Source organism: Anser cygnoides, chromosome 1 (assembly GCF_040182565.1).
Source record: "Anser cygnoides isolate HZ-2024a breed goose chromosome 1, Taihu_goose_T2T_genome, whole genome shotgun sequence".
Taxonomy (NCBI): Eukaryota; Metazoa; Chordata; class Aves; order Anseriformes; family Anatidae; genus Anser; species Anser cygnoides.
This window is the reverse complement of record NC_089873.1, coordinates 159,449,971-159,474,930: the sequence shown is the minus strand read 5'-3', so window position 1 is coordinate 159,474,930 and position 24,960 is coordinate 159,449,971.

The window sequence follows — 24,960 nt, the reverse complement described above, 5'->3', positions numbered from 1 at the left end:
TTCTAAACTCAGGTAGACCAAATCCAGGTCTTAGAGAACACAGTTAACTGAATTAAAGATTTATTGCATGTATTTTTAACAGATAAGTATTTAGAATTTAAATAAATAAATAAATAAATAAATAAATAAATACAAAAGCACAAGTAAAAAGACTTTTTAAAACGTATCCCCTATTTTTTTTCTGTGAACCTTAAGCATCATTTTAATAATTAAAACCTGATTTTTTTTTTAAGTAGTGAAAACAATCAAAAGCCCAGGCCAGTCAACAGAAAATGGTGACAAGAGGGACATATCCTCTTTCTAGCCCAGATTTTTCATTCCTATTTCAGTTTCTGCACTTCATCCACTAACCCTTTAACTGAAAACATACAGGACAAAAAAAAAAAAAAAAAAAAAAAAAAAGCCATCTATCTGACTACAAGACCACAGTCCTTATTGCATTCTCAGTGATCCACAGTCCAGGTTTTTGTTTCCATCACTGAAACAGCTTCCACCAGGATGGGGAAAAATCTCCATCTCATCCTTGCAACACTTTATATTTTCTGTAACAGTGTGCAGAATGCAAGACTCTTACCACTCTCTGCAACCAGTACTCAATTTTTAGAACAGCATTTTTTTCTCAGCTATTCTGAAAGTCTTCACTGTCCTCTTCATCTCCTCCCACTTCATCCACACACAAAACTTGGATGAAACAGTTTTATTGTTGACAAAGAATTGGAAAGAGTTGTCTTCAAAGTTGATGTCTATTTTCATTCTTAGTATAAATACGATTGTCTTTCATTGTTTCAAACAACATTTAGATGAACATGTTTTATTTTTCTTTATTATTTAAACAAAAAAAAGTCTTTCTGAAAATACACAAACTACTAGTATTATTCAGGTTTATGGTGAAGTCCTAGGGCTTGAACTATATGTGATTTTCATCTCATGTATACCCTTGAATTCATATCACATCCGCAACGTTAAAGCACAAGCACACAGTCCACTGTGAATGGTAGAGTAACCAAAGAGCTGGGCAGTTGGGGCTCACACTGACCTTAAATGGAAATCAAAGACTATTTCTATCTGCAATTTAGATAACTACACACAGTCAGCTAAATTGTCAATAATGAGTAGATATTCACTCAGCATAATTTCTGCTCAGCAGAACAGCAATGCAGAATACATCTAAAAATCAACCAACCAAGCAACCAAACAAACAAAAACCTAAATTTGGCTTTTCCAGACAATTATCTTCCTGCTTGAAGAATGACCATGAATAAAATACATTCATAAATTTAAATACTGTGAGCAGAATTAAATTAGCATGAGTCTCTGCAGTAAAACAGAGATTTCAAACCAGACGGACTAGATCCACAGGAATCTGGGTGTTTAATTTGATATAAATCACATAATTCCAAATTATTTTCATAATCTTCAATTAGTGCTGGCAGTAATATTTTAATATAAGAATACATATGGAGACACAGATAAACACAGGGTCTAACTGGAGTCAGGCAAATGAAAAATAAGACCATTGCACAGCAATCCAAAGTAAAAGAAGCAGAATGCAGATGTAAATAATGAACCACAATATTAATATTTATTTGAATAAAAATAAATATATACCAATTAGTATATCAAATCCTTTCTCTTTTGGGGTGCCCATTGATGCATTTGCCTTTGGCTGATCCTGAGAAATTTTCCCTTTCTGGGAGGCAAGTATAATCAGTCAATGTTTTTGAAAATGTTATCTTTAACTTTTTTGGCACGTTTTAATTCATCATTACTGAAAAGTGCTAATAGCTGAAGACATTCTGTTAGCTTAGCAAGAGATTGTATTAAGTTTGAGTGTTAATGAAACCTAGAATCCATAATTGAAAAATGAATAAAATCTGTTAAAAAAAATGTTTGTTATTCCCACCCTTTCTCAAGACAAATCTAAGGCCAGCTACTTGCAATCCTCACACAAGATGATGAGATGGAAATGTAAAATACAATTATTATTTTAGTTTGTTATTAAGGGCAGGAAAGGATCCAGTTATTCCACTATCGTTCAAGGAAATGTTCATCCTGTGAAGACCCCACGTACGTAGATGGCAGAGGTGCCAAGAAACAATGATGAAAGGCAACCCCTCAGCCTAAGTGGCTCATGAAGGAGTTTTAACATTATTATAGACATCATTTCCACTATGTGTTTTTTTTCTTTCTTTTTTTTTTTTTCTATTTCGTGGATGAATGAAAAGCCAGGAGTGCAGTGCTTTCCTAGTAATTAAATTTAAAATATTCTTTAGAAGCTGCAAGTCCTTAATTTAGCCTTTACAGGGCATAAAGACAATTTGGCATTCAAAATGTAACCCTTATTTTTCCTTACGCAAATCCATTTCTTGTCCCTTATTTTATATACTCATTTGAGAATGACTTTTGTTCTGTTTTACAGTACCATTTATAATGGGAGCATTGGGACTCAGATTCCTAGATCCTGTGATAATACAAATAATTAGCAGTAAGAAAAAAAGAAAACAAAAAAAAAAACTGATTTAGCTATTCCCTTTTTTTCTTATGAGGGACAAATAAGAGAATTGTTTCTTTGTTCATTAGCTGAAAGAACATAATTAGACTGAGATTCCAGAATCTAAAAGACCCTCTAATGGGAATAAGACACAAATGATCACAGAATTTGCTATTTTTGTTTACCTGGTATTGCAATACGTTGGTAATTGCTGGACAAATACATTCAACTAATATTAACTATTATCAAGAATCAGATCAAATGGAATCTTCTGTAATTTGCAAAGGAGGTAGGAATGGTAAAGAATTGAATCTATGAAAGGAGTAATAATGCAGTCTTTTTTATTCAATTTTTATCTAATTAGAGTAATGTAAGAAACAGTTTTGGATAGGATTCAGCACCACTACTTTAACAGATTTTGTTCTCAGTTGCAAGAGAAGAGTTCTCATCCATTCCACTCACAGTTGTAATTGTTATATAAAGTGGTCAGGCTGTTACCTAAACAACAGGAATTTTTCATGCATACATATTTCAGTATATATCTTTGATTCCCAGCAATAGCAATCACACAAACATGTATTGCCCTTGGCTAATGTGACAATACAATAATCTGATTAGCAAGGACAGAAGGAAAGATGAAAGGAAAAAAAAAAGAGAGAAAACAGGATGCCTTTTCAAGGTAACATACTTGCTTGCTGCAGTAGAATTTTAAAGAGTTCTTTGAAGAATATTGGCACAGAAAGACTGCAGCTATTAATGAAATATAAATTGTATAGAGAACAGAATAGAAGTTCCTTCCAATTCCCATTATAACTCTACTGATTCCATCGCAAGATTATTAAATAGGCATCTTCCATTTATGTATTCACATACATGAGTTAAAATTTCTATCCATATGCTCTCATGAGACAGTGGTCCTTTACCTTTTTCCTTTTTCCAAAAGACTCTAATGTGCAGTAAACAGATTATCAAAAAAAAAAAAAAAAAAAAAAAAAAAAAGAATGCACAACCTCAGGAATTAAAGAATCATCAGATCACTCTAATTGTAAGGCATATTTTTAGGAATATTTTTAGGAATGTGCCTTCTCTAACATCTATCACTGCATGTCTGAGTATTGCTTTAAGTGCCAAAAGAAACGCTCTCACACATAACATTTCTCTTCTTTGGAGAATCTGAAAGTACAAATATCCAATGGATATTAATTATTCAATACATTACCATAAGGCACTCAGGTATTGTGATGATAAGCACGATGTAAAAGCACATATAAAAATAATAGAACAAACCACATTGTAAGAGTCTGACAAAGCTGAAAAAGATTAAAAGCTGCAGGACCATGCAAGTATAAATATCCTTACTAGGAAAAAAAAATGTTCTTTAACCATTTTAGAAAATCTAAAGTCCATGTTTCTTTTGTTCTTTTGTGCCATTCACATTAGCACATTAGCACACTAACTTTTTTTTTTTTTTGAATGGAGGGCTTTTAGGATACGTAAGAATTTGTGCCACCATGAAATCATCATAGGCTCAAGAAGACATCTACAAAGTCTGCCATAACTCCCTTAGCTGCCAGTGAAAATACATGTGCAGTGCTTTAACCTGTTCTTTAAAATTCTTCCCATGTAACTCTATTTTAATCAATAGAGGTTCTGAACTGTTGTATAAAGCTACCAGAGGAAATGCAGCCAGGTTCAAATAACCTATTGCATGCTACATCTAGCATACTGCTTGTTGTATATGAAAGCAATTGCTCTTTTACAGAAACGTTTTATTTAACTCCAGGAAAATGGAAACATAAGAAACAAACAAGTTTGACTTCAAGGTTAATGCAGTAGAAATTATTTAATTCCAAACCATTTTCTTCCTAACATGAGCTTTATTTTTATTATTATTTTCAGCATTGTAACAGCTTAGTGGTACTTAAAACAGAAATTTTTAGGAAGAAATTATATTTTTAACATGCAGATGCTCCTAAACATTAATATAGCTTTTTAGAAAATAGGATAACTCTTCTATTAAGATGGTAACAAAATTAAATTGTAAAGGAATATGTAGACTACGTCTGCCATCTGCTGTAAGAATGAAATATTGCAGGTCTCCTGTTTGTCCAAAATTTAAATTAAAAAAAATATATATAATAATTATTAGATTGTCTTTTACAATTTAGACCTACTTCTGTGATCTGGTCACAATTTATTTCGATACATGTGGATTAAAAGCAATTAAAATAATGGCATAGATATATTATCAAAATATCTAAAAGTCCACTGCCTGTAAAACAGATCAAATTTTCAATTTGTTGTGAATAGAAAAAAATGGGCATTCAAACAGTACAAAGAAAATTACCTTATAATATGAAAGGTTTTGGAATTGCTATTAGTGTGCAAGTAATCACTATAATCATCATACTGAAAATATGAACCATTGCACTTTTTCTTCAATTCTTGCATGTTCCTCTTAATATACAAATATAATGCTAGCTTTAAATCCCATTAGTACATCCAGCTTCCATAACAAGTGGACAAAGGTAATTTAAAATTTTATGGTAGTTTGGTTGTTGAGCAACCTTTACAGAATGTGTCTACACTGCTATCCATCCAAGGAGCAGCCCCAGAAAAGGTCTCATACACTGATTTCCTTATCATCCCTACCATTTTTTGTAGCTTTCTCCCCGTATCTGTCCAACTCCATACCTGCAAGCAATGCCTGGGCGCAACTCTGAGGATAATTTCTTCATGGACTTCTATTCAGCTGAGCAGACTAGGCAGTGCTTAGTTCAGCTTTGTCATCTTACATTGCCTTGCAAAATTACCCAGCTGTTTCATCTTCACATACTCTCTCTATTGCTTAATGTCACAGCTTGCACATGCACTACATACATACGCTTTTATGTATTGTGAACTTGGTGAGATACGTACAAACAGCTCTTCCTTTGCTGCAGACACTCTGAACTGTGCAAAGATCAATGGCATAATTGCACTATACCAGGATATATCCACAGAAAAACACCTTAGACTGTGTATAGGGACAGTCTGCTTCAGAGGAGATTGGTCCAGGCAGTGCAGAGGTAAGTAGGTCTATAAGTCTTGAGGTCATGGATCTTTCTCTGACCCTCATGTTTAGCTACAGAAACTCAGCTTCTGTGAATTAAAGTGCTTCTAATGTGAACTGACTGCAGTGGCACACAGTCAGATTCTTTTACCTGGTTAGACTAGTAATAATATCACATGGGAAAAAGAGATGGTGTCAGTGTTGTGTTAGTAGAGCTTTCTTCTGAGCACAGGAAAAATTTTAGTACCTACCTAAGCAGATTTGAGGGATGTTCCCTGTTATATAACCATCAGTGAAGAAGCTTCTTCAGCAGTTAGCTTCTGAAGACTTCTCACTTTCAACTTTGGAAAAACAAGATGGCTTTCTTGAATTTTAAAGACCATGTTTCTATTATCCCATCTCAAGCAGAGCATTAAAATTAAATCACATCAGCCTGGAGTAAGACTGTGACAAGCTCTCACAGTAATACAGAAGAAGGACTGAAGTAATACAGTCCCTCTTGTCTGCAGAATTCCAAGGTAGACATCTTACCACACAACAGAAATTTTAAAGCTAGCCTTTTACAAATTAATGCCTGGAAAAGAGCATCTGCTATCTGAATTAAACTTAACACAGTACAGATACCAGTTGGTTTTGTGTGCTTTTCTTGTTTCTTTGTTGTTTGTTTTTTTAGTTTGTTTGTTTTGTTTTGTTTTGTTTTATCACAAAGAAAATCTTCCAATCTATTTCTACTCTGAAAGATATTTCACTCTTTCAAGATGTGACATATATATAGAGAGATTTATAAGGCATTTCTTAGGTACATAATAATTGTGAGTGGTTAGTGGTCTTTTATATTATTCTTTGTGTACATGGATGTCTCAGAAGTAAGCCCTCTACCTTGAAAAGGACAAAGTTTTTTAAAAAAGAGCAACTTCTACAGAATGTGTCATTTGAGAAATGTCAACTGTTTCAACATCATATAGAGAATATATATATTTTTATATACAAGTGTTCCAGTTTTATGCTCCTCGTTTTCGTCTTTTTAATATTGCTCAGAACTGCTTTTAAATAGGGAACACACAATGTGCCAGCTGGGGGGATTACATCAAGCAAAATTTAGTCTGTTCTTTTCTTCTGCTCTTGGTTAAATTTCAGTTCCCCCCTTCCAAGTCCAACTATCATGCTGGTCCTTTTTCAGGAAGCAATAGGAGTTTCACTAAAGTATCAGTACAAACAAAGTTACTTTCATTACTTAGTTCAGTTCTCCCGGGAAGGAAAGAGACACTGAAGATTTTACCTTTGCTAACGCTATTGATAACAAGACAGGTCAACATGACAGGCTGCTTCCAGAGTTATCTGATGGTTTTATCCTCCAAGTCCTGTGTTTTCCACTCTTTTGGATCAGGGACTGATCCATTGCTGCCATTCCTTCATAGCTTAGATACACATCTTTTTATTTTCCATGGTGATGTGGGAACAGTAGTTACCTGGACTCAGAAAGTCATTTCAGGCCTGTCAGCACACATCTGTCCTACTTGCTTTCTCTTCTCAGGTACTCAGTGAAAATCCTAACCCCTATGACATACCACTGCAATCATTTCTGAAAAATAAAAATAAAAAGGCGGGCAGGAGGGGATATCATACTAATGACTAATGTACAACTGCCTACCTAAGACCCAATATGAAAAGAGAGTCTGAATTAATTTTGCATGACAAGAATCCCTCCCAAACATGACAGGAAGCTAGCTACATTACCCAAATAATGAGGATTCCAGCTGAGGTAAGTCGGGGGAACGCTTGGACTAGTATATGCATATACAATGCCTCATTTAACTTCTTGAACACACAGACATGCCCAAAAAGGCTCAGTGCTAATACAAGTACATTAGGAGATTTTGAGAATATTTGAAACCAATAAAATCATATTTTGCAATAGGTATACCTGTCCCAGAAATTCAGTATAGTCTCTAGGGGATTTACTACATTTTTTTCTGAGCAGCAGAGCAAGTACATTATGGCTTCTAAAGATTTACTACCATAAAAATGCAGAAAGCAGTGACCTGTATAAATACATATGAGGCTGTTATCCAAGCTTTGTATTCAGAGGAATTTCTTTCTCTTTCCGTGTCCCTCTCCTTCTGGGGAAGGTGATTTGAATTGCAGATAGCATCCCTCACCATAATGCAACACTGCTAAACACTTCCATATTTCAGGTACTAGACACTAATTTTGACAGAAAACTGCTCTGCTAGAAGATGCAATATCTACAAAATACCTCCCCAGTTTCCTTATTTGCAGTTTGTTTCTACCTGTTCTTTCAGTCTTGGAAGAGTCCTTCCTTAACCACTGTGCTAGACCGAGAGGCACTGGGAGTTTTAATACTTATGGAGAGAGATGCTTTGAAAATCACAAATGAATACAGTTGAAACAGACAGTCTCACGGAGGGGAGTGCCTCACTCTCTTCACAGTTCAGGTGAAGAGAGAGTATGGGTGCAATTGCATGTGCCCAAAATTTTCCCTCCCTTCATGCACACAGAAAATATAAAGTCCTTTTCCAATTGAAAGCAAGCTTTTCATTGCTAACGTACCAAGAAGACTACACATCTCATTTGTTGTTGTTGTTTGTTTGTTTGTTTTTCCCAAACAATTATTCCCCCCAGAATGGTTAAAATGTAAGTGAATGTTTACGAAGGTCTTTGGGATATTCAGTAGCACGTCTTGGTTTGAGTACAACCTACTCTTTGATTTTCATATTTTTCCATCCGAAGGCTGAGCATACAAACACCCTTTTTCACACATAGTTGCAGTATCTCCCTAAGGCAGGCAACTTTCTCACAAAACTGCTAAATTCTTATGAAGTAAAGGTGTTATACACCAGGAACAAGAACAAACTAATGCAATTTTCATTAAATGAAGTGTAGTTTGCAGTTATTTCAAGAATTACCAGAGTTCAGAACTATATAGTTATTTTTAAAAATCTTAAAAATACTGTCTGATATATATTTAAGAACTTGTCTTAAAGTCATAGAAATATAGCCCTTATACTAGCTGTGGTAGGAGGTAGAGAGGAAAGTTGCCTTTATTGTTTATCTTCCAAATATTGGTGCAAGTCTTGACTTCTCTCTTTCTGACATCTTATGTGCATGTAACCTTGCTTCTAGTTTTGTCCCATAAACCTATTCTTTATCACAACAGGGCTAAATTTGGCCCAGTATCTTGCTGCAAATCATGGTAAATAACTTTTAGAATAGCTGGTGAACTTCCAGGTATCTCTGTCTTGAGGGTTTTTCTTCCAAACTGAACATAAGACAGGTTAGCACAACAAGACAAATAATATATTATAAAGAAATGAGACTTAAAAAAATAAATAAATCAGGCTTCTAAAGCCTCCCTCACAGACTTGTGGTTTTAATATGCCACTTAAGATACAACTGAGAAAACTGCAAGAACCATGATCGGCCCACTGAGTGTCATGGCCTCGCAAAGGCAGGATTTTCATAATAAATTATCATGCCTCAGGCTTATCACTAGAGAATGTAACAAAGACACAAATCCCTTGAAAATAAAAATGACTATTGTTACAATCACAAAGAATGGACCAATTCCCTCTGCTCTCTTTTCTCTAAGCCTCGGTCAGTGGAACATTCTTGTTCCTAGTTACAAGGGCAATACAGAAGAAATATTCACCTTACATTGCAGTATGATACTATAAAAAATAAAGTAAAAATCTGCACGCTTTACTCTATTTTTCATGTCTATTGATAAAGTAAGCCACACAGCTACTTTCTCACCTAGAATCCCTATGCGTATTTTATCATTCAGATTAAATGGAGCAAAACACAGACACACGTGAATCCTTGTTTCCCTCCTGCAAAAAGAATAAAGCTGCTTTGTGCTGCTCCTGTTGAGTAAAATAACGACTGAGTCTGTGAGTTCACCTCCTTCAGGATCCCTTCTTCCCCAGGAGTCACATGGGTGACACACATCTACTGCAGTTACTCACATATTGCAAACCATTCTCTCTTCCTTTGAGGATGACACTACAGGGAGCACCCAACTGATTATACACTCTTATTTTAGAACATGAACACTCTCAAAGAGAAAGTGAGTCCTCAAAAGACTGCCAGATTCATCATCTGGGGTTTACTAGCTGTGCTACAGAAGGTCTGCATTGCTTTTAAATTAGAAAATTATCCAGAAAATTCACAGCACAGGAAAAACAAAATGTGTTTTAAATGCCACAGGACAGGTTCTCCTGAATTCCCATGAATTTTGTAACACTCTCTACTATATCTGTAAAATATGGATTTTAGATTCTACCCACTAGCAACCAAAGCCATATAAAATGTGACCCTGCAATTATTTATGTCAGTAGCTATAAAACATCAGAGGGGGGAGAACAAGCAAGGGCATGTAGCCTGAGAAGAGTACTGGCAATTTGTCTGCATTTTTATTTTTTTAGGGATGGAAACAATACTGAAGAACTTATTAAAATAATAATGAAGAGTGATTAGCTCATACAACCAGTGGTGTTTTCTCTATATAGTTTTGATAAGCGCACAATTCATGGTAGTAGTTCTGCATTAGCACATATGCTACTTTTGATGGAAATGGAGACTAAAGGTGATGGATTCCACACTAGATCCATAAATCTGCCACATAAATGAGCCAAGTTCATAATAGTGGGTCAAGTTAATAATAGCATATTAAAAAGAAATATGCAGTCAGACATGGTCTGTCTCGGAATTAGTGTTTTGAAAAGTCTTTCCTTTGTCATTACTGATTAAAAGTCAGTAATGCCACATTTATGTTTTACTCACCCAAAAAAAAAAAAAATTCAAGTGAGCACAAATGTTAAATGTTACACAAAGAGTGCTGTTTTTGTTTTAGTTAAAACTCTTCAAATGCTTACACAGAGCAAATCAGAAAGAAAAAAAAAAAAAAAAAAGCATGTATCCTATCCTACAGCTGTGTCAAGGTATCACAAAAGAAATCATATTTATTACTATTTCACATAGCATGACAACAGTGCTGCCACTCCCACCTCTTCTTATTGAGAACTGGTTCTTTATTATATTACGCTTCCCTCTGGACCAACACACCTAGCCTAAGAAGCCAACAGCATAAACTGGTCACTGCAGGCTCTGTATAAAATCCAAACAGAGAAGTACACAATTCTAGAGCACAATCTGACTTATTTTAGATCCATAAATTAGGATAAGATGAACTGCACTCTAAAAAGGGATCTAAGGTGACTAGATCAAATGTAGAAGTCTTCATCTAGTAAATGAATCCCACCCATGCTGTCAGCTCTGGAGGGCCCATCATCTTGACAGACTATGTGAGCAAAAGGCAAAAGCAGAAACACTGACATACTATAGCAGAGCTCTTAAAGCTCATTGCTCAATACAGTGAACACACTGTGTGCATGTTGTTGTTGTTGTTCCTTATGTACATAGTGTTCTTATTTTAAAGTAAAGGATCCCAACTTTAAAAGGTCCCAGATCTAAAGGTAAAGAAATAAGAAAATCTAATAACACAGAATTATCTGCAAAACTGTCCTATGCTCTAAAGCTGTCTTCATGCTTCATTGAAGAGCTTCTGCCTAGAATTTTGCTCCAAGCTGGCTCATTTCCCAGTACAGCTGTAGAGAAAGATTACAAATATGCTCACAATTTGTACTATCATTACCTCTCTGCAACCAGCACATTAAGGTTGCAATTTACCTGCTACTGTGAGACTCAGAACATCTCAGCAACTATTTTAGCAAACCACCTTAATCATGAACGTGATGGAGTGATAAGAAGTGAAGAAAGTCTGGAATGTGGGGTTTTGAGGGTCATTTTGAACTCAGGCTGAATGAGAGCATGACAGGAAGACTTAGAGTTGATGAAAGAATTATGTCTATTCGCGTGAGTGCAAAGCATAAGAGATATTCTCTATTAAAAGGTTTTTGGAGGATCAGAAATTATATTTGATGCTAACGTTGAGATAATAGTTTTGTTGGTTAAATCTTCCTGAGAGATCCAGATGCTTCCAGTTTGTAGCAGAGATTCTCTGAAGGGAATAGAACAGCAGGGAGCATCTTGTGTGGTTTGCTGACTGCTTCTTTTTTTCTTTCTTTCTTTTCTTTTTTTTTGTCCTTCTTATTGGTTTTAGAAGTTTATTCCATTTTAGATTGTTTATTCATTTTATTCATTTTGAATAAGGTGATTTCAAAAGAAGTGGCTAATGTGCTTATTAGGAGATGTAGGTGCTATTGCTGGAGGATTTCTTTTTTGTGGTAATATTAAGAAAAACAACATTCCTCTGAGAGCAAAGCATAACACATTCTATAGTCTCCAGCAGCAAAATCATTACTGGTATTTTTAACTACACAGAAAATACATATCTTTGCATACAGTATTTCACATTTTGTGTTCCTGCATTCACCTCTTTGGGTATGCAGAGGACAGAGGAGTTTTTATCCAGTACTGAGAAAAGAGATCATATCAGCGCTCTTGCTGACATGGCACATGTCATACAGCAATCAAGTTATTTTCTCAGCCTGCATGATTCAAATATAGTGTTTCAATAGTACTTTAAAGGTGTTCAGTGGCATAAAAGAGGTTATGTTAATTAAATAACAAGCCTCTGCAAAAGGAGTTAATATACTTAGATCCTAATTCACCATGGAATTTTAAAAGGCAGTTAACTTTGGGCACACACTTGAATTTCAGTGGGACTGCTTGAGCACATTTGAAGTAATGTACCTCTTTCACTACCCTCATGACCTGGGACCTAAATGAATAAAGGACTATTATGCAACTGAATATACCAAAGTTATTACGCATTGTTATTTAATTGTTTTGGGTTTTGAAGAAAGCAAATATTCTGATGATCTGTTCTATTCCCTGGATTCACAAAGTAATAGTGAAATACTATAGCTCTTCTAAAAAATCTAGAATCAGAGCTTTGCTCTAAGAATAGCAAAATACTGCAGGTGAATTTTCAAGAGAAAAAAAAATCAATGAGCTGAATTTTCATATTCATAAGGTGACGTCAGGAGATTTTAGCATTTAAAGTACACCACATTCTATCCAGATGCAAAACAGACAGTTTTAACTTTACCAGAAACTGTTGCTTATTTAAAATAGCTACAATTTAGGTATATATCTACATCTACAGACACATGCCACTAGGGCTTTCCTCTGACAAAAGCTCAGTACTTAGCCCATTCCTCAGACAATGCACCATGCACATTGGGAAACTATACTAGTACAGTCCAGTAGTTCACATACAAGCTCTGTTTCTGTGATACCAATAATCCCACTGCTAACACGAATTATTTTGGTGCTGTTTTAGTATCAGACAGTCCTCACTATAAGCATCAAAGAGTTAAGTTAGGTATTCAAGGCTTCAAAAACCTGTAATCTTACTGTTTGAACTCCTTACCCAGGCCCTACAAAAGCATGTCAGGCTGACCCATAGTAGTCAATTCTTATTGCCCTTATCTAAAATGATTCCCTGCTGTAGAACAGTCCTGTGCTGCATTGGGAATGGCAGGAAACTGAAAACAGACTCTTTTATAACAACAGGAGCTTCATTTATAGCGCACATATACTGTAAGAGCAGTCCTGGGTTTTCTATCAGCATGCCTGAGCCTAATTACACCTGCTGTATTCTCAAATCACCAGCCAAAGGCCTGGAGTAGTACTTCAGTGCCTTACTGAATTCAAAGAATAGCTGAGATGAAGCCTGCAGACAACTAATGTGCTCTAAGAACAATGCGACAGTCGTTTCGTGGGGCGAACTGAGGGATTTCAAGGGAGCTGCCACAGAGACTACACATTGTTGCAGAGCAAGAGGTACTGTTTTTTGTACTGCACTTCACTCTAACACTTACAGTTGAAAAGAAAGCTATTCAAACCCAAATAAAACACTAAGTCTCTTGGACTAATTTTTAACATCAGGGGATTTGTTTGTTTGTTTTCCAGCTGCTGGATTTTTTCTGTATATGCATCCATCATTTTTATACTTTGTAAATAATAGTTTCCTTCTGGTTTTCCTTCTTCCTTCAGTTTCCCCTATTTTTTTTCTTTCTTTCTTTTGTTGTTTTTGTTGTTTTCCATTTTACATGTTCATTATGATTCTTTAAACACTCATTGCTCCTGCACGGCACAAGTGAAAATCAGGTGCAGCGCTGGTTTGCCCTCCTGAGTTATTTCTGCAGTCTGAAGCATCTGCTTCTTTTACATTTCACCTTTCTCATAATGCAGGGGTGGAAAGTCTTCAGCTCCTGGGCAACTTCTGACTCTTGAGATGTTCAAGCCAGAAGTCTTGCTACCAGTATAAGCAACATATCTTGCATGTGAAGGACAGTATCCTCTGTGAGACCAGAATGTCAATCCTGTCTGGGTTTGGAGGAGAAAAGGTCCCTTTCTTCATGTATTCATTGTCATCTGCAATGTCTCCTCAGTGGCATTCAGCTCCTGTGGGGTGTTTTAAGGCTCTCAGTCAAATAAAAATATTACTCTTAGTGTAAGGACAGCTGCAAGATCCTACTCTAATGTGTTCTTTTTACAACTCTACCTCTTGACAATATTCTAACAAAAGTGCTTGTTGTGGTGGATCAGACAAATGATTCATTTTGTCCACAGCTTCACTTGTATGATCTATTAAGCTGCTTCTCCATCACAATACTGCATAAAACACAACTGTAACTGTTGACTGAAATCTCTCCTCCACTGAATGAAATAACTATTGAAAATGCAAGGAAATAGAAATGTAGACCATATTGAAAGTCACTGACAAGCTACACCTAATTCCTGTTTTCATATGATATTGTAGACAAAGTGTAAGGTACTCAAGCCATTACAGGATATTTTATGTCAGCAAGGCACAGAAAATGGAGCAGATAGCATTTAAAATAAATTTGCAAGGGTTTTGCTGGGAGAACAGACTAATAAAATTAAACCTATATATATTAGAGAAGAAAAAAATTTGAAGGAGTTAAGGGCATCCTCATACAAGGTTTAAAAAAAAAATCAGGGGAAAAGGATCTCTCAGCTAAGGGAAAGGCTTGTCCTAGCTCTGAATCTGTTGTTCTGAGGTCATACTGAAGAGATGCCCTGTTCTTGGGCTGTGCAGCAACAATAAAACAAAATCTGTTCTCATCTGTCACTGGAATTACCCAGACTAAAGCACTTGCTGCCCTAAAGGGAATGGGAAGGGGATGGGGAGCCTTGCACATCAGAGCACACAAACAAACCCAGAAATATGTGCAATGCAGCAAAACAATAAACCTGAGACTCCCAGCTGCATCATTGGCAGTTTTAGACCAAAGTTAAAAGGAGCTTAATAACATGATCACATACTGGTTTGAGCACAAAACTCGGCTAGCTCGGACTTGAACCACTGAGGAGCAACTGAGGAAGGCAACCACTCATGCAGGCCATATTGTCTTGTGTCTGGTGCCACACAAGTAACCTTTCTATCACAGTTAGGCAGTATCCTGTTACGTCCTCCAGATAACTTAAAAGCTTACCCTGACATGAAACAACTTTAAAACATAAATATGCCTTTATGGATAATAGAATAATCAAACATTCTTGAACAAATTTTTAAAACTTACACAGGGATTGTGCTTTGGATAAAAATTAAGTGTGTCACATTTTAAGCTGTTCCCAAGAAATTCACACAGAAGCCATGCTGTAACCTCAGAGAGAAAATAAGAGTTCATTTTGCCTGTGCATGTGAAGTGCTAAAAAATAAAAACACTCAAGGAAACAAGTTTGAGCAGTGGTTCTCTCATCACCTGAACTGTTTAACTTTTAGTTACAGAGGTCACATTTAGATTATGCCAAGTAGCAGTCACTGGCACAGAGCCTGGGCACAGTTCAGGGGACAACACATGTCATCTGAATTCCCATTACATAGTCTGAACTAGACTACACCGGGCTTGGCTCCCTTCACACTCCAACACTATCTCAGCAGGATTTTCAGAGCCTGGAGCATCCCTGCTGGCCCTGATGCCACATTGAGAGTTTGCAAAATATATTCTCCGATTTATGCTATGAAAATACCAACCCGGTGGGATGCCCTCATATTTTTTAAACAATTGAATAGGAAAAAAAATAAAATAAGAATAAAATTTAAAAAAAAAAAAAAAAGGAATGAAAAATAAATAAATTAATGAATTAATTAATAGGACACACAATGATAACTATATCCTATGGACAAAAAAAAAAAAAAAAAAACAAGAATGGCATGAAGCCCAGAAGAGAAACAGAGCCAAGTTTGGTTGCAGCCAGGATGTAACACTTGGCTTCAAGGCCAGAAAATGGTCCCTTACCATGTTTTATTTAGCAGTATAGATGCAGTCTTTGAATCCGTCTAGCCCATCATCTTTTCCTCAACAATAGCCAGTAGCAGATGTTAAGCAGAAAAGTGTATGAAAAACGTCCACAACACACCTTCCCAAATTATAACTATCCTCTGGTTCAGGTTTTCTAGATTTGGATGTTGAATCCAGACCACTATGTCTGATAGACAAATACATTCAATGCTCTTTTGGGGCTAACATACACTTTTGGTTTCCAGAATGTCTTGTCACAGATGAACCCTACAATTAAATTTTGCTCTTTATAGAAAATAAATAAATAAATAAAAACCTCTGTTTAAAATATACTGTGCAATTATTTAATTGAGTGACACCTTGGATTCTCCTTTCACTGAAGAGATTTTATCTACAAAGCTGCTCCTCTCTTTAAAACTATTAAAAACCTTTGTCTATACCTCTAATATTTATTATCTTTTCTGAGTTTATTGTGGGCCTTGTGTGTCTTTTTTAACTCCTGTGGAACTAGATGATCTTTAAATGTCCCTTCCACCCCAAGCCATTCTATGATTCTATGATTCTATGATTCTATGATTCTATGACTCTATGATTATTTTCCTTCCATTTTTAATAAGCTGAACAGCAAAGATCCAGGCAACTAATTATTACATTAAATATAACATCAAGGTACAATAAAAATATACACTTATCTGAAAACTATTTATTTTCCTCATGCTATTTATTTTCCTCATGCTGTTAACTTCATTGAATAAATAATGCTTATGTACAAGAATAAAATGTGTTCTTTTGTGTGTTAAATAGTTTTGCTTCTATCTCTTTCAAGCCTATGATTCCATGTTGTGCTGATGCCTCAAAGTTGATTCTGCACTGCTTGCACCACAACTTTGTGGTTTATGACTAATCGACATAATATACAAACTTCTACTTACATAATACAAGAGTGGCTATGTACAACAACAATTACTTATCATTAGTAGCACAGCTGTACCTAAATACTTGTGTATATTACTGTATTGAGTTTACATGGCAAGGTTTTGGTAGTGAGGGGCTCCAGGAGTGGCCTCTCTGAGCAGAGACCAGCATCTGCCCCACGTAAGGTATGAGCCAGCTCCAGCCAGGTCCAAAAGGGACCCGCTGCTGGCCAGAGCCAAGACAATAAGAGATGTTGGTTGTACCTCTGTGAGAGCAGATTTAAGAAACAAAACAACAACAACAACAACAAAACTGCTGTGCAACAGCAGCTGGGAGAGAGGAGTGAGAACCAGCTCTGCAGACAACAAGGTCAGTGCAGAAGGAGATCAGGAGGTGCTCCAGGCACCACAGCAGAAGCTCCCCTGTAGCCTGTGGAGAGGCCCCTGGTGGAGCAGGCTGTCCCCCTGCAGCCCATGGGTCCCACGTGGAGCAGATCTCCACGCTGCAGCCCGTGGAGGAGCCCCCGGTGGAGGTGGCCTGGAGGAGGTTGCGGCCCATGGAGAGCCCCCGCAGGAGCAGGCCCTGGGCTGGAGCTGCAGCCCGTGGAGAGGAGCCCACCAGGAGCAGGGGGTCTCGGGGGAGCTGCCGTCTGTGGGGGACCCGTGCTGGAGCAGTTTGCTCCTGGGGGATGGATGGACCCCGTGGTACGGAGCCGTGTGGGAGCAGTGCTTGAAGAGCTGCTGCCTGTGGGCAGCCCCCGCAGGCTCAGTTCGGGCAGGACGGCATCCCGTGGGAGGGACCCCACGGGGAGCAGGGGCAGAGAGTGACCGAGAAGGAGCGGCAGACACGAAGTGCTATAGACTGAGCACAACCCACATTCCTATTTCCCTGCGCTGCTCGTGGGGAGGACTCAGAAGAGGGTGGATGGGGGAAAGGTGTTTTTAGTTTAGTTTCTCACTGCTCTACTCTGTTAGTAATAGGTGATAAATTACATTAATCTTCCTATGCTCAATCTGTTTTGCCCATGACTATAATTGTTGAGTGATCTCCCCATCCTTATCTCAACCCTTGAGCCCTTTCCATGGCATTTTCTCCCCCCTTTCCTTTGAGGAGGGGGAGTGAGAGAGTGGTTGTGGTGGAGTTCAGCTGCCCAGCTGGGTAAAACCACCAGTATTACTCATAAGAATAATAGCAATAATTGGAAGACATATGAGGAGTGGCTGAAGTAACTTGGATTGTTCAGCCTGGAGAAGAGGAGACTGAGGGGAGGCCTCATGGCGGCCTACAGCTTCCTCATAAGGGTGAGTGGAGGAGCAGGTGCTGATCTCTGCTTTCTGGTGACCAGTGATAGGACCCGGGAATGTCTTGAAGCTGCAACAGGGGCAGTTCAGGCTGGATATCAGGAAAAGGTTCTTCACTGAGACGACGGTCAAGCACTGGAACAGGCTCTCCAGGGAAGTGGTCACGGCACTGAGTCTGCCAGAATTCAAGAAGTGTTTGGAAAACACTCTCAGACATATGGTCTGATTTTTGAGTGGTCCTTTGGGGACACAGGAGTTGGACTCAATGATCCTTGTTGGTCCCTTCCAACTCAGATATTCTGTGATTCTATGATAACAAAGCATCAGCATTTTTTCACTTTTGCACTCATGCAAATAACTTGATAAGCAACAGAACAGTAACAAGCACTCCTTTTTCAAATCACTCTTGTTATATTTGGCCAAGACTGTATCAGATAAGCCTTTTGTTCAACATAATTTACTCCTAGATGGAAAAAAAATAGCAATATGTTAAAAAATAAATAAATATTCAAGGAGAGTGTATGAAGCAGAGATTTTTATTTTAAATAGGTAGGAGGGGCAAAGAAAGGAATTTTATGTCATTTAATCAGCTTACCCTGGCTACTTCTTGTTTTTCTTTGACTTAGACTTTCATGTAGAAATACAATTTCAACAGCAAAAAAATAATAAAGTAGTCATATGTGACAATGATTTCCCAAACAGAGGGACAAGGAAGGCCCCAAGGACCTATACTGTTCATTCCTGACAGACACCAGTAATAAGATGTATTTAAAGTAACCAAACGGAGAGAGCATCCTACTATCTACTAGTCAAAACAAATTCATAATATATTTAATTACTTATTAAAACTTTTTCTTTATCCAACTCTATAGTTTTTTATTCTCAACCTATAATTCAAATGTAAAATAAAAAGGAAACTTTTAAGAAAAATCATAATTCAACTTTCATTTTATTTCTCTTCTACTGAATTACATTCCATCAAGTAATAACTATCTTCATCTGTACTTAATAACTCATTTTTCAAATTATACAAGTGCTTTCAGGTTTTGTGTATTGTGTTTCTGGGGTTTGATTCTATTCATTTTTAATATAACCATTTTACAGAGTCTCCAAAGAATAATTCAGACAAGGAATCAGCACAATAATGTGCCTTGCATTGAAAAGAGCTGATTTTTGGAAAGAGGGCCATTCTCTGAGATGTGAAAGATATCATTACTCTTATAGGATTGATTCAATTTAAAACTTCTGAAATTATTTATGAATTTTAAAGGGCCTTCCAAAGAAGTATTTGGAGATTTCAGAAAATGTTGGTGTTGTTAATAAGAAAAAATACCAACACTTTTTCATACTTTTTTTTTTTTCAGTACATTACCCTTGTGTAAATAGAACTATTAATTTCCATTTAAGAGTAGGTAAATATTCAGTATGATCAGTTAATAAGAGCAACACCTTTTGATGATTTCCTGAGTGATTTTATTGGATCTTATGTTGCAGAGAAAAAAAGATCTAGGAAAAAAAAAATGTTTTTATGGTTCAGTCATACCCCAGTCTTGTTTGTGTTATAGAAATGGACTCATCACTGAAAGTTGAGACCAGCTCTTGTTCTTGCTCATCATGTATTTCATAATGTTTTAAAAAATATTTTTTAAAAATGGATCAAGGCATGGTGGAATTCCAAGTGCTGAGGTCGACCTAGATGTGTCCAATAAATGCTAGGGTTTAGTTCAAAACATAAGGAGAAACCCTCTGTCGTTTTCTGAAGAGAAAATCACTGCATATCAGAGTATACTATCTACTCCTGGATAGCAGATGGAGTAGAACCTGGACTGCTCCCAGACTAAGAACTGCAGGTGGAAACCTGCAGGATCTTGAGCTTCCATTCTGGGTCAGAATTTATATGTCACTAGATACATGCCATTTTTAGGTACACACCATTTGGATGAGCAGAAAATACAATGTATTAAAATCCTATTTTTGTTTAACTGACCTAAAGACTTACTTTTTTGTGCTCTTTGAAACACTGTAAATCTAATAATTCATCTTCCACTTCCTTCTAAGCACACATATGTATACCACTTTGGGATGGCAAATCATGTGCTGCTTGAGAGGTGGGGACACAAGTCTAAGATCAGGAATAAATTAATTTTAGTTTGCTTCTACCTGGTTGTGTAAAAACAATAAAAATAAAAAAATAAAGACATCATATTTTTCTTATTTGCTGAATCAAATCATCAAGTCCTAACTTTCACAGTTTTGCCCAGGTGAAATGATTTAATTATCTGACCTCAATTTGAAAATTTAATATTTACATACTGATATTAGGCATTTCAAAGCATAAATTAATACGTAAAAAAAAAAAAAAAAATGTCCAGACATAATTACTATATTAAAAGACAGCAGGTAACAAGTTTTTAGAATGATTTTTGCTTAGAACACAGCAGAGGGTAAAATTATTTTCTCAGTTATCTTAAACCAACCTGTTATTATTATAACACACTTCTGAGTCACAGGCAAACTTATCAACAGCAGTAGTTTTTCACTAGATTTCCTCCACTTTTTCAGACCTATAAAAGTTAGCTCTACCTACTGCTGAGCATTAATCACAGTTAATATTGTGAACTTTTTCAAAATATACTTTTTCAAAGCTGAACTGTATTACTCAGTGGTAGAAGTGAGAAAATGTATCAAGAGAGATCTTTTATTCCCTTTTCTCACCTCTTCCTCATCTCTCCTCCTGCTTTCATCTCTCACCCTTCCTCTCCTCTGCCTCCAGGAAAGAAGCACACACAAAACTCCACAAATTCTTAATTAAATGGAGCTGTGGTTGATCAGAAATTATTTCAAATTTTAAAATTATTGAAAACTTTCAGATAACTAAATGCACCTACTTATGTATTTAGAGATTTCTGAAGCTGATCATTTAAATCTTTCAGAACTAAACCATCACATAAGGCAGGATGACTGATTCTTATGTTGGTGACTTATTCCACTTATTCCTCACGTTGATGATGGTAGCATACTTAGTATTCTTTACAAGTATATAAGAAAAGAGCATTCTTTACTAGAGCAGAAGAAAAGGAATGACCATTTGGCAAACTTAAGTGTTAAGTCATACAGTACTCATTTTGCAATATCTAAAAGGCTAAACCATCTGAAAATCTGAATTTTTCACTTTTTGTTTTGGACAAGTAGGCTGATGAAGATAATAGTTAAATTAATCTGGCTTTGGTAATTTTTATATATAAAGAGCTCTCATTTAGTTCGTTGCCAGCTCTGTAACAAATAAAAGCCACAAAATAAAAGAGGATAATAAGCAAATCAAGGTGTTTCCAAAGTCACCCACAGATTGTAGCATTGTGAATTTGCCCGGGATTAAGATTTGCCCATGTTAGCTGTGTTAAAAACTTAACTTGCCGTCCATGAACATAAAAACACTAAAGACATTAAATTTCCTAGTTATTAATAATGAAACTACCATTAACATCTTAAATGGAAAGAAAGCAGAATAAATTCCTTCCTCTGGAAGGAATTAACCACTTCTGAAGATGATTAAAGAAGTAGACATAAAGCTTTTTTATTAAAAACACTGAAATTGAACTTTTGATTAATGAAGTACAGCTCATGGTTATTGGCATGACTAACAAAAGACTGTAAATGAACAAAAATGGTAGCAGTAATGAAGACAAAGTAAACCTCAAAAACATTGGTTGAAAAGGAGCAAACACTACAGCTGGAAATTTAGGAAAGTATAACATCAATAAAAACCTCAAAAACAATTAGCACTTTCCCACTTTTCTTGTCCCTGAAAATGTGTGAAGTCCATTATCTTCATGTCATAGACAATGGGCAAAGTCATTAAGATATAAAACCAGTCAGTTATTGAACTTCAGTATGTGAACTCCTATTTTCACTGTAACTCTGCCGTTGACACAGTGACTATCCCTGAACAGCTTTCTGTGCTGCAGGTCCAGGTACAGTGTGCAGAATGATCTATGCCTTGCATGCCTTATAGCTATGGACACAGCTCTGCAATACCCATAACTAAGAAAAGCCCCACAAGGCACCCAGCAAAATCCATCTGAAGACATATGGATTTATGCCATATTCATAGTTAGGTCTTTAGAAAAAAGACCCTACTCTGAGGCCATCTAGCCAGCATCATCCTCTACTTACTCTATACTCATGAATTGAACGACTATCACTGAGGTGTACACCAACCACTATGTAAGTACTTAGAAATACAGATTTTAAGTCTTAGAATAATACCAAAAACTGTGAGAATTAGTGGATTACTATTAGCTGCTATTGCTATGACAGAATTCAGCTGACATACTTTTTGAGACACAAAACAATTTGAGGAAATATTTTAAAAGCCATACACTAAGGAAAGATGGCCTACCACTTTTTACTGTTTTCAAAGCATAACTTTGTGTTTGCATACCATCTGCAAACATGGTATAATGCTTAACTTCATCTTTCAATACAAGTTGAAACCTCTCATTATGTTATTATTATTGTGAGGCCCTAGTTGCCTATCATTTTCTTCATTAATAGGCCTGGGGTATACAGATTAAAGATTCCTAAACATTTTAGGATGTGGAGAAGGATTACTGGATTTTCAGGGGATGTGTAATTTCTCTGGAGGCTTTCCACAATAACGTTGGTTGCGGTGCCAAGACGTCTTGGTCAAGGTCAATCAATGCATCATAGACGAGACCTCGGAGACAAAAATGACTAACTACAGCATCTTCATTACAAAAGCTGGCTCCCGTTCACCTCATTCCTGAGGGTTGCTCAATCCCATATATCTTGTCAATGTACAGGGAAGGTGAAATATGACAGGAAAATCATGGACTCCTGCTGTGTTTATGGGGTGAGAAGACATCACAGTAGGAGACTCCAGCAGATACAAAAGCTTCTGGAAATCGGTGGGTGTCATTTTCTACTCCATGAAACTTCGGTGCCATTCGTCAAGCAAAGCTTAAGATTCAGCAGGGTGGCACAGATCCATATGCCCAGATAGCCTGGCACAGGTGTTCCCAGACTATTCCCAGAAATTTTCTGCTCTCAGCCAATGTTTTCTGTGTCTATGCCTGAAACTGGCACTGGAAGACTCAGAACTGCAATGAGACTTGCAAATGATTCAGCTTAGTGAGCAACACTATTCTGCCAGTTTTTCCACTTAGAACAAAAATGTTAGCATTTACCATGTGTAATGCAAGAGTTATGCTATCATTTAATAAAACGCTTTGAGATTCACTAATGCAAACAACTATAGAAATGCATAAATTTATGTTAAGCTTACCAGCACAAATCTCAGAGGCATCAATAAGGAAGTAAAAGGCACACAGCACTGAAAAATAGTGTCACAAATGTAGCCATTTGTTATTTGAGCCATGTTATGAACTTTTGTTATTGTGTGCCTTAAACTTCAACTGTCATGAAAACAATAACAGGAGATGCAAGAGTCTCAGCTGAAAAGAAATATCTTTTTTTAGCTTGTGAAATTTTAGGTCTGAATACAGTATTTTTCTTCAGATTGCTGATGTGTAAATCTTCACAGTTAATCATTGTATGGTTACACATATTTAAAAAAAAAAAAAAAAAGCCACTTCTGTTTCTGTAGAGTTCCTCCATACTTAAACATCTGGATGCACTTGCACACACACAGACAACATTACAAGTCCACAGAGACATTCTCTTACAGTACTAAACACACACACACAAAAAGAAAAAACAAATAATATTCTTCAAAGCATATGAACTTAGAGGACAAACTTCTTCCCTTAGGAAAATGTTTTCCCCACTGTACATGATAACCAAAAGATTTCCTGATTCGAGTATCTGAGATGGGGTAGATTTAATGGTAGAATAATGACTAAGCCTCAGGTTAAATTAAATATGACATTTCCTATGATCCCAATTCTACACCTGCATAAGACTGAAACTTTGGCTGTGGAAGGAAAGTAAGTGCTCAGCTGTTTTTGCATATGCCAAAAGGCAATCAGGTACAGTAGAGAAGTGTTCTTGTCAAATAATGTCATTTGGAATACCAAATTATAGAATCATATATGATGAATATATAAAATAAATAGAATATGAATGTTTGAATATATTCTATATAACTATATAGATGATTCTATAATTTTGTACTATGTCATAGATTTCAATAAATAAATAAATAAATTCATGGTCAGCATGTGACAGAAAGTGGGAATAAGATGTTATGGATTCTATTTCACTGTTGCTCTTAATTGAAAGTAATGGTCACCTTAAAACAACTTTATTTCTCACTTGTATTAATCAGATATTCAACAAGTTCAACAATGACAGATTGCAGCTGGACTAGTTTGAGGAGCAAGACTTCATAGATAGACTATTGTCTATGACTAACTCTGAGAAATAACTTTAATTCTAACGACATCTTTTTCTTTGTCTTATTACAGCAAGACTGCAAAGCAAGTATCTGGGTTAAGCTAGAAAGCGGAAATATTACTTCCCTTCACAATTAATCTCATAATTTTTAGGGTTCTCAAGATTAAATAAAAGAATTAAAGTAATAAACCATGTAAATGGACATTAGAGAAATAAAACATTTTAAAGGTCAGAAAAGAGAGTGGAAATGTAAATGAAATTAACAATTTCTATTAAATAGAATTAAAAGTATTTAGCAATTAAAAGGGATGATTGTTGTAACTGGAGCAGCTGAAAGCAGTACAAGAACAGCTGTTCCTTAGCGTTAATTCTCAATTAGATTAATATTAACAGAGAATGCTTTTTTCATTTGCTTTCATGAAAATATTACGTGACTGCTAAATCATAAAAGCAATTGGAAACTAGCTATAATATTTTAATTAGCAATTCCATAATACCATAAAATTG